Here is a 10,210-nt window from a genome sequence, read left to right as displayed (position 1 = left end):
GGTTTTGCAGTCAGGCACTAGTCCTGACCAGTGGACACAACTTTGTGTAATGCTTCATTTCCACAGAGTGCAAATACCTACAAATTTTAAAACAACAAAGCTTGGGGAAGTTATCAGCTTAAGAGGATTTGAAGTTTCTCAATCTAATAAAGAGACGTTAAACTAATTTAATCATCAAATTCAATGTCTCTAGCAAGTTAGAGATTGTTCCATTGCAAGCAGAGAGATTCCAGTTCCTGAACACCTCCAGCGTAGCTTTTATGCAAATAAACCCTGTAGTGTACAGAGAGGACATGTATGATCAGAGCAAAGTGGGATTGGAGGTGCAACAATGAGATACTCCTAGTATCTCTCTGTAGCTCATTAACCCCATTGAAGCAACTGCCTATGGCATTGTAATAATGTTTTTAATACAAAGAGTTAAATCTGAGACTCTAAGACTATTTTTATCACTTTTGTGGAATGGTAGATATCTTGAAAAAACAACATTCATATTTTTGGAGAAAAATAATTATTGAGCAAAACTATCATTGGAAAAAAAAAAAAAAAAAAAAAAAAAAAAAAAAAAAAGAGAGAGACTAAAAAGAAAAAGTGTAAGGTTGTGGCCACAGTTTATGAAAGAGGATAAATCTGAGACTTGAATCTGCAAAGGCTGTTCCCTAGAAAATTCTCCATGCTCTGGATGATATCCTTTACCCAGAGAGAGTTTGTCTGAAAGATTGTTTGTAGAAAACAGCCATAATCAAAGTGAATTCCACATTTTTCCTTTTTTCTTTTTTTTCTTTTTTCTTTTTGGATCATAGTAAGTCAATGCCAGCAGCATAGTCAAGAGCAAACACAACTACTTCTCTATTTCTGATCTATAACACGGGTTAACTAATCCACTCTTTAATTTACCAGTAAACCAGTGGTTAACCATCTGACAGCCTGTCTTGCCTTCAAGGCAAATTGCTTTTGTAGCTTTGGTTTGATGATTTAACTAATAACATGTGGAGGCTGAACAGCACTTAATCCAGATCCTTAGAGAAATACAAGGTACTTGGCTACAATTGTGCAGTTAAATAAAAACAGTCTTTCAACCTTAAAAATCCTAACAGCACCATTATTGCAGTTTCCCCAGAAGAGGGCTCTTGCAAAGTCTAGGAATCCACTTCGTCACCCTCCATCTACAGCAGTGTGCCCATGGGTTTTTTTGAGAGTGATTCCAAAGAAGAGCTATGGAGATCTAAAACACAACAGGAAGCTTTATGTCTGAGATCGTTGTTTGCAAAAAGGTTGGTGTGTTCCTTGTTGATTTGCATTTTATCTCTTCGTATTGAGTAAACCATCTCTTACTTTCTGTGTCAAACACAATACATTATTTACTCACCTGCTTATATACTTATTCTTTGTAACAAAGTCTCTCATATTGTCATTTTATAACTTCTAGGCAACACCTTCTCTGCCTACAATACATCAGTGCCATAACAATGCACTGTTGTTGACTATAGGCCTGTGTAAGTCCTGCTCTGTTTCACACACCCAAGTCAGCAAATCATGGAATCACTAAGGTTGGAAAAGACCTCCAGAATCATCTGGTCCAACCATCCCCTACCACCAGTATCACGCAATTTCTTTTGAAGCACTAGGCTTCCAGAAATACACAGAATCAGGTACTGACAGAAAAGGACCTTTAACAATTAATGACAAAAAATATTTCCATTCCAGACCTTTGTGGTGGTTTTACCCAGCTGGGTAGCTGAACTCTACCACAATTGCTCTCTTTCCACCTTCTCAAAGGAACAGACGGTGAAAATACAATGAAAAAGGGCTCGAGGGTACAGATAAGGACAAGGAGATTGCTCACCAATTACCTTAATGGGCAAAATAGACTACTTGTAGAGAGATTCATATAATTTATTGCCTACCACTGACATGCTAGAGCAGTGAGAAACTGAAAGCAAACTATAAACACCTTCACCCCATCCAGCCTTTTCCACTTCCTCCCCGAGCAGCTCAGGGAAATGAGGAATGGAGACTGCGGTAATCCCTGATGCTTCATCTCCACCACTCCTTCACAATCACTCTCTGCCACTGCTCCAGCGTAGGTTCCCTCCAACACCATCCTTTCCAACCTAATTCTGCATGGGTTTCCCACAGGCAGCAGCGCTCATGGCTCCGTCCCATGGGGTCCATCCATCCCCCAGGAGCAAACTGCTCCAGCACGGGTCCCCCATGGGTGGGCGGCAGCTCCCCCCAGACCCCCTGCTCCTGTGTGGGCTCCTCTCCATGGGCTGTAGCTCCGGCCCAGGGCCTGCTTCTGCTCCATGGGCTGCAGCCTCCTCCAGGCCACATCCACCTGCTCCACCGGGGGCTCCTCCACCCATGGGGGGGCTGCAGCGTGGAGATCTGCTCCATGTGGGACCCATGGGCTGCAGGGGGACAGCCTGCTCCACCAGGGGCCTCTCCCTGCACAGCCCTCAGGGGAACTGCTGCTGCCTGCCTGGAGCACCTCCTGCCCTCCTGCTGCACCCACCTGGGGGGTTCAGGGCTGCTTCTCACTACTATCTCCCAGATGCTGTTTTTTCCCTTCCTTCAATCTGCTCTCCCAGAGGCCCAACCAGCGTTGCTTCCTGTCTCAGCTCTGTCCAGCACTGGGTCCCTTTTGGAGCTGTCTGGAGCCAACTCTGATCTGACATAGGGCAGCTGCTGGGCTCTGCTCACAAAGGCCACCCTGGAGCTCCCTGCTACCCAAACCTTATCACACAAACCCGATACAACCTTACATACTTTAATGTATTTGCTACCCCCAACACTAAAATAACATAAAATAAAATTAATAAAATAAAATAAAATAAAATAAAATAAAATAAAATTAAATTAAAATAAAATAAAATAAAATAAAATAAAATAAAATAAAATAAAATAAAATAAAATAAAATAAAATAAAATAAAATAAAAATAATAATAGTGCGTTATCTACCATGTCCATGGAACATACAAGCTGTCTATGAAATAATACTTATTTCTGGATATCTTCACAATCATAAAAATGGCTGATCTTTATTTTACTACATTCTGGAAATATATTGTAAGGGAAGAAACAGCAGAGTATATCTCTGAAGCCCATATACATGGTTAACATACTCAGAGTTCAGACAGCAAAAATACTGGTGAAAGAAAACACAATACATGGAGTTTTAAATTTAATAGATTCTGCTTGTACCACAAGAAACCATAAATTCAGTAACTGTTTTAAAAAGCATCATTCTCATTTCAAATTAGTACTAAATCTTGTTACCTGGAGCATATCTATCTTCTGCTCGTATGTGCAAACCACACCCTGTCATTGTAAACAACTTCAGTAAAACAACATCTTTTCTGCTACAATGCCATTCTAGCAGATTTTTTAAAAGAGAGGAGGTTTAGTTGTTGTTGTTATTATTTGTTGTTTTGTTGTTGTTGTTGTTTTTTTCTTTCTATTTTAAAGCAGAGGTAATGGAAAAGATGTAGTCAACAACCTGGTGGGAGCACGTGGGGACAGGCAGACCCTTCATAGTGGTGCCCAGAGACGAGACAGGAGGCAGTAGGCACAACCTGAAATACAAGAAGCGTGAACCAAAGGAGTATTTGTCTGCCCCAGCCTGACAATAGCCATCATCCACAAACTGGATCCTGAGCCATGATTAGTGCTGGCAGCGTGTTCACCAAGCACGTCTACGTCAGAGGTGCTGCTGGAATTAAAGAGCACCAGAGAAAGGGTGAGTCACTGATTGTCATGGCTATAAGAATGGAAAGAAATAAATTTAAGTTCTTTGCATTTAATTATTCAAAAATATTACGAAGTTTCAGACTCAGCTGTCAAAATCACTAAGTAGCTACTCTATTCCTATTTATTCATAGAAGAAAAAGTACCATAATTTCTCCATCTGCCAGTACAATTCTTGGCAACCTGCTGGAAAGTATTTTATACATTTTTTAATACACACATGTCTATTTAGATAAGGTACATTTGAGTGAACACATATTATGTTTCTGCTTTTTATCCTGTATAGAAACTAATATATAATTCTAAATAAATTCTATATATGTGTACTGGGTCTGACTGGGATGGAGTTAACTTTCCCTGAAGCAATCTACAACTATTAAAATTGTAATGTGTACATGCTTGGCATTAGGACTTTCCAAGCCATCTTTGTTTCTCTCTTTCTATTGCAGTTCAAGTGCCATTAGGAGCAAGTAATCTCCACTTTTCACATGAGTAATTTTTGATGCCCTTGATAATAAGATTAAACAGTTTGGCCACCTCCTAAACCTTAATATCAGTACTCTGCCCTGCTACATCATTAAATTGCTTCTTATTAGTGTGACCACAGTCCTGCAAGTCACACATGCTAACCTTATGCACTCTGACTGAATCCACTGAATTTAAAAGGAGTACTCAGACAGTGTGAAGTGAAACACATGCAGATGTGTTTGCAATGTAAAATCTATAGCTGAGGCAGAAGAGGAAATCTAGGGCATTTTATATGGCCAAATAATTAACAGTTATTAATCTGAATAGCTCAAAAAAAAAAAAAAAAAAAAAAAACAACTTTACTTTAGAGATAAAAACAAATCTTTTTTAATTATTATTCCAATTAAGTTTAAAAACATTTTTGCATATTTTATTTAAAAATTCTTGTTATGTTTTTTGACTGTGCAATTGTCCAAACATCCAGCCTATTTACCTCCAAACTTTTAAAGCACACTTAAGTACAAATATGCCAGGTTTTGATGGTTTTTTTTTTGTTTTGTTTTGGTTTGTTTGTTTGTTTGTTTAGCCATATATATATATATATATTTTTTTTATTACCACTTTGAAATGATTTAGAACAGCAGGAAGGGATGACTTGTTCTTCCAAAGACCATAGAAGAAGCAAGAAGTGAGGGATGAAACTCCAGCAGAATAAGGCGTTTCCTGGGAGTGTTTGCCAGGGCTGCCTTTGGCCATGGCTGCAGATCATAGAATCACAGGATGGTTTGGGGTGGAAGGAACCTTAAAGACCTTCCAGTTCCAACCCCCATGCCATGGGCAGGGACACCTCCCACTAGACCAAATTGCTCAGAGACCCATCCAACCTGGCCTTGAACACCTCCAGGGATGTGGAACATCCACAGCTGCTCTGGGCAACCTGTTCCAGTGCCTCACCACCCTCACAGTAAATAATTTCCTCCTTATATCTAATCTAAGTCTACCCTCTTTTAGTTTAAAGCCATTACACCTTGTCCTATCACTGCACTCCCTGCCAAAAAGTCCCTCCCCAGCTTTCCTGTAGGCCCCCTTTAGGTACTGGAAGGCCACTCTAAGGTCTCCCCGGGGCCTTTTCTTCTCCAGACTGAACAGCCCCAACTCCCTCAGCCTGTCCTTACATGAGAGGTGCTCCAACCCCTTGATCATCCTCGTGGCCCTGCTCTGGACTCATTCTCATATGTTCATGTCCTTCCTGTGCTGGGTGCCCCAGAGCTGAACACAGGGCTCCAGGTGGGGTCTCACGAGAGCAGAGCAGAGGGGCAGAATCACCTCCGTCACCCTGCTGGCCACACTGCTTTTGGTGAAGTCCAGGGTACAGCTGGCTTTCTGGGCTGCGAGTGCACATTGCCAGCCCATGTGGAGCTTCTCGTCAACCAGCACCCCCAGGTCCTTCTCCTTAGGGCTGCTCTCAAGCCATTCTCTGCCCAGCCTGTATTTGTGCTTGGGATTGCTCTGACCCAGGCCAGGACCTGGCACTTGGCCTTGATGAACCTCATGAGGTTCGCACAGGCCCAACTCTCAGGCCTGTCTGGATGGCATCCCTTCTCTCCAGCATGTTGAATGGCATCTCTTCCATCCAGCGTGTCATCCTGGTTGTTGGGCTTTCCTAGGGCCCACAGGAGCTGGAAAATCCCAGACAGAATCAGGGAGCTGTTCTGAGTTGTCTGTCTACCAAAACAGGCAATTAAACAATGCCATTTCTCCCCACTTTTTGTCCAAGGAACAGCTCAACACGATCTTGATTGAGGCAGAACCTTGAGGCAAGTATGCCTAACCCCTCTCAGAGAGTGAGATGGACCACAGATATACACAGCCTTTTGATCACTAAAGTTGTACTCTATAAAAACATCAGATAAGGTAAACATTTAAATAGAAATACTCAAATGAATTGTGTGAGGTGAAGAAAGTGAAGATGCTTGGAAACAAATAGTGGATCTTCTTGAAGAAAAAGCAAGAGGTAGATAAATCCTCATTTTTTTTCTTCAGCTTTGCTCTATAGTCCAACATCTGTAAGCACTGAAAAAACTCACACAACCTCTTCCAGGTCCCCAGAAAAGTCCCTTTCTTCAGCTTCTTGAAGGCTTTGCTCTAATTTCAAGCTGCAAAAAAAAAGCTCCTGTTTTCCTCAAGGTGTCATGGTCACCACCTGTGCTATAAATGACTCTGTCCACACAGCCCATACTGCTCACCCAGAGCATCTCTCATGATCAGAGGCTTTTCACCCAAGCAGTTCCCTTCTTACAGTGGAGTCTCCCTCGCTGTCATGCTGCAGCCGGGACATAGGCAGGTGGCTTTCCTGTCACACCCTGAAAAATGTTCCCTGTTTGTACAGCAAACCAAGCAAAACAAGTGTCCATCACAAGGGGATTTGCAAAAAGTACCTGCAGATACACACTATGTGAGGAAAAATAGATGGGAGGAAAGAACAAAATGGGTGGGAAACAGCATCACTGGCTGGAACTGTGGCTTGTCTTTTGTCACTTTGGTGCTAAAAATACTCTGTGACTAAAGGAGTGGTATTTTCATACAGGTAGGAGGCAGGGAGGAGGGAGGTGTTTCTGTCAACCTGAGTTGATTTGCTGAAAATGCAAAGTTGCAAATAATTTCTGGTACAAAACACCTGCAGGAACACAGATGGCGTTTTGAGGCTGCAAAGAGCACAGGGCAGCTCCTGCCACTTTCACCAAGTGTGTACGCACCCAGCTGTCCCAGAACCTTTTATTCAGGATCACAGATGAAAGGCATGGTTCAGCTAAACAGAGGAGGACATGCATCAGCACTGATGACTAACCCTTTTAAAGCTGACAAAACACTAGCTAACGCAACATATCCGATCTCACTTTATGACACGAGTATTTCCAGGGTTTTGCAAAGTTAACCAGAAACAGCTAGACACAGGCCAGTGCCAAACACAGCTTCGAACAGCTGATCACTATGTGAAAAAGGGGCTAAAGCTCTTCTATTCAGGTAGAGTGAGACAGAGGCAGATCCTCTGTGGGATTATCAGGCTGGGGGATGCAGGTCCTGGGTCACGTTCAGTAGCAGTTTGTAAGCAAATGCCATCAACAGCAATCACTTCTGAACCCAAGTTGTGCTGGCACAACAGTTTGTAGGAGATGGCTTCTCCCTGCCTTAGTTTTGTCTCATCAGGATGAAATCCCTGCCTGTCCTGCACCAGCTTTCACACAGCTGGCAGGGCTCGCAGGTGGGAGCTGGAGCAGACCACTGACCCAGCCTCACTTCTTAAATCTATTTGTATATCCTCATAAATCCACAGGATGGTCTTAGGGCCACCGGGCAGCACAAACACCCTGACTTCAGCCTGGTTTGCTTTCCACCTCTGTTAGCTCCCTTTGTCCTCTTCATATTTGCTTAACTCAGTGCTCTCCACTTCTTCTGGTGGGATGGGGCAACAGATCTAAGAGGCTGGAATGGTCTGTGAGAACAAAGATGGAAGAAAGTGAGGAATAAACTGGTGTGGAAATGAACATCTTGACAATAATCTGCCTGCACAGGCACACTTTTCCAGCCCACTCACTAACCTTTGCTTATTCTGCCACTTCCCACAGGCCAAGCCAGGCTGTCCCAGACAGCAGTTTTCCCCGGAAGAAAATCTGTATTGCATGAGGCCTTTTGCAGTGATTGCCAGGCTTTGAACTACTCTTTAAAGTAATTGTGAGGCAAGGCAGTTCTAGTTTGGGATCTGAAAAGAAAATGTAATGCTTTTTAAAGTCAGACCTACATATTTCTTTCTTTTGCTCAGTACCTCTCAACACTGCAAAGCAGGATAGCACCTTGATTCAGCGCAAGTACTCTGCTGCTGAGTGTGCTCTAAACCTGTCTGGTTTCTATCAGCTCTCTTTAGCTAAACAGTAACCTTCTTCCTGGAAGAGCTATTGTTCCTTACAGAAGACCACTATCTAAAACACCAGACCACTTATCTTTACCTTGTGGCAAGCCCCCCCTACTTCTGTTAGCCCTGGGAGACAACATCCCTGTAAATAATTTAAATGCTCACAAGCCAGTTGATTAGCAACATGAATACAAATGCAGGTTTCCACAGCCGGTCTTACACAGCAGCCTGAAATGCTGTGAAATATCTGAAATATCTGCAGATATGTGAAGTGTTGGTTTGTATTTGCGACCCTGGCTTATATAAATGTCCAGTTGCAATTGAATAGCACAACCAACCATAAACTTTGCCTCTGGATCAGAGCATGGGATATGACTGAAAAATATGGCTCAGCAATTACAAAATATCAAATGAACTTAATTTCATCTATACAAGCATAAAGTATTTTACTAAATGTGTGATAACATGAGAGTAGGATTAGGAGGGGTCCTGGCAGAAATTCCTATGGCTTTGCCTCCTTCACCATTCCCCATCACTTCAGAGATAAAGATGGTGGTTTCCAGGGTAACTGGATGGACACACACAAAAAAGGACACGTTGTCTAATTTGGTTTTCTGAGACTGTCAAAGGACTGCTTGGCCAGAAGCATAGCCTAAAAATGATTATAAAGGAGATTTGTTGTTTATTTAATCACACATTTTAATTCTCAGTCATTGCCTTATGCACTTTTTCAGTCTTAAGGGTGAGTCTTATATTCAAATGCACAGTTTCTAACATGTACTAATACTTCAAAACTCATGGGCCATTATTAAAGGCACACACAGGGCAGATGGTCCTGTTGTGTATGTGCATATGTTACCCACTGGGGAGCTTGTATTTTGTTTCATGCTGTGCCTATGTACAAATGTAAGGATTTGAATCAACTGTATATTTCTCTATGATATTTATGTGTCTTCCTGTATAGTTCATGCACATATACATGTTCATGATAGGCCATATTATCATCACATTAAAGCAAAGAGCCTTAACTTTGTCTCATTTGGTATTTGCTAGTTGAGGATAAGGACACGTATGTATATTCTTGCTTGGACACTGAAGGTGTCTCTTGGTGGCAGATTTTCACTCCATTTTCATTTTTGGAAATCAGACTGAGAAGACACTGTGTCTGGTGCCACAAAGCCCGCAGGGTACTCCCATCTCCTGCCTTCAGGAGCACAAACCATTCTTCACACACTCGTGGGTGGCTGCATTCTCTCCTCCTGGCACTTCTGATGCCACAACATTTGGAGGAGCAGTATGTCTCCACCTCTCCTGGACGCGTTTTTCCCTTAACATGATGCCACCCAGATGCGCTGGCCATGACTGCGGCAATGTATTAAACCATGCTACGGAACATTCCCAGGCACTGGAACACCATCACCTGCTCTGCTAAGTGCTTGAATGATACCCAGCATGTTTCTGGCCCATGCAAACTTGCACTCCTGAGCTTTCTGAGTAGATTTCAGGAGCCAGAGTGCTCCAGCAGCCACCTGAGCTACTGCCAGCATGAGGGGCTGCTAGAAGAGCTGTGGGCTGCTGCACGCCATCCAGCCCAGGGCCAGAGACTGATGCCAGGCACAGCCAACACAGACAGAGCCTTTGGGGCTTGCCCAGGTCAGGGCTGACCATCCAGGCATGCCTGATGAAGCCTTTTGCAATGCTGGCAAACTGATACCTTTCTGCTCATTGAAGACTTTTACTGCCCACACTCATCATGGAGAGTGCTGGTGCCCTGCAAGTGTCTAGTTTCCAGGTTATCGGCTATATTTCAAATTTAAATGCAAATTATCTGTTTCAAATTCTCACTGTACGTATTGGATGTCCAGTGTGAGTCTTCCCCATTCAGAACCAAGCAAAAAGAGGTTGAATCCACGGTGGTATAAGAGCTCCCCAGTAAGGACCCGCACACCCTAAAATGACACCAGTGAGTTAGGGCACATCAGTGTGTTCATACCCAGTGCCACTTAGCTGGCTAAATGTAAACCCAAAAAACACAGTTTCTTGTCCGGCAAAGAGCTTCCAATGAACACGGTAACTGATGTAAC

This window comes from Aythya ferina, assembly GCF_964211825.1.
Source record: "Aythya ferina genome assembly, chromosome: Z".
Lineage (NCBI taxonomy): Eukaryota > Metazoa > Chordata > Aves > Anseriformes > Anatidae > Aythya > Aythya ferina.
Note: the sequence above shows the minus strand (reverse complement) of the source record.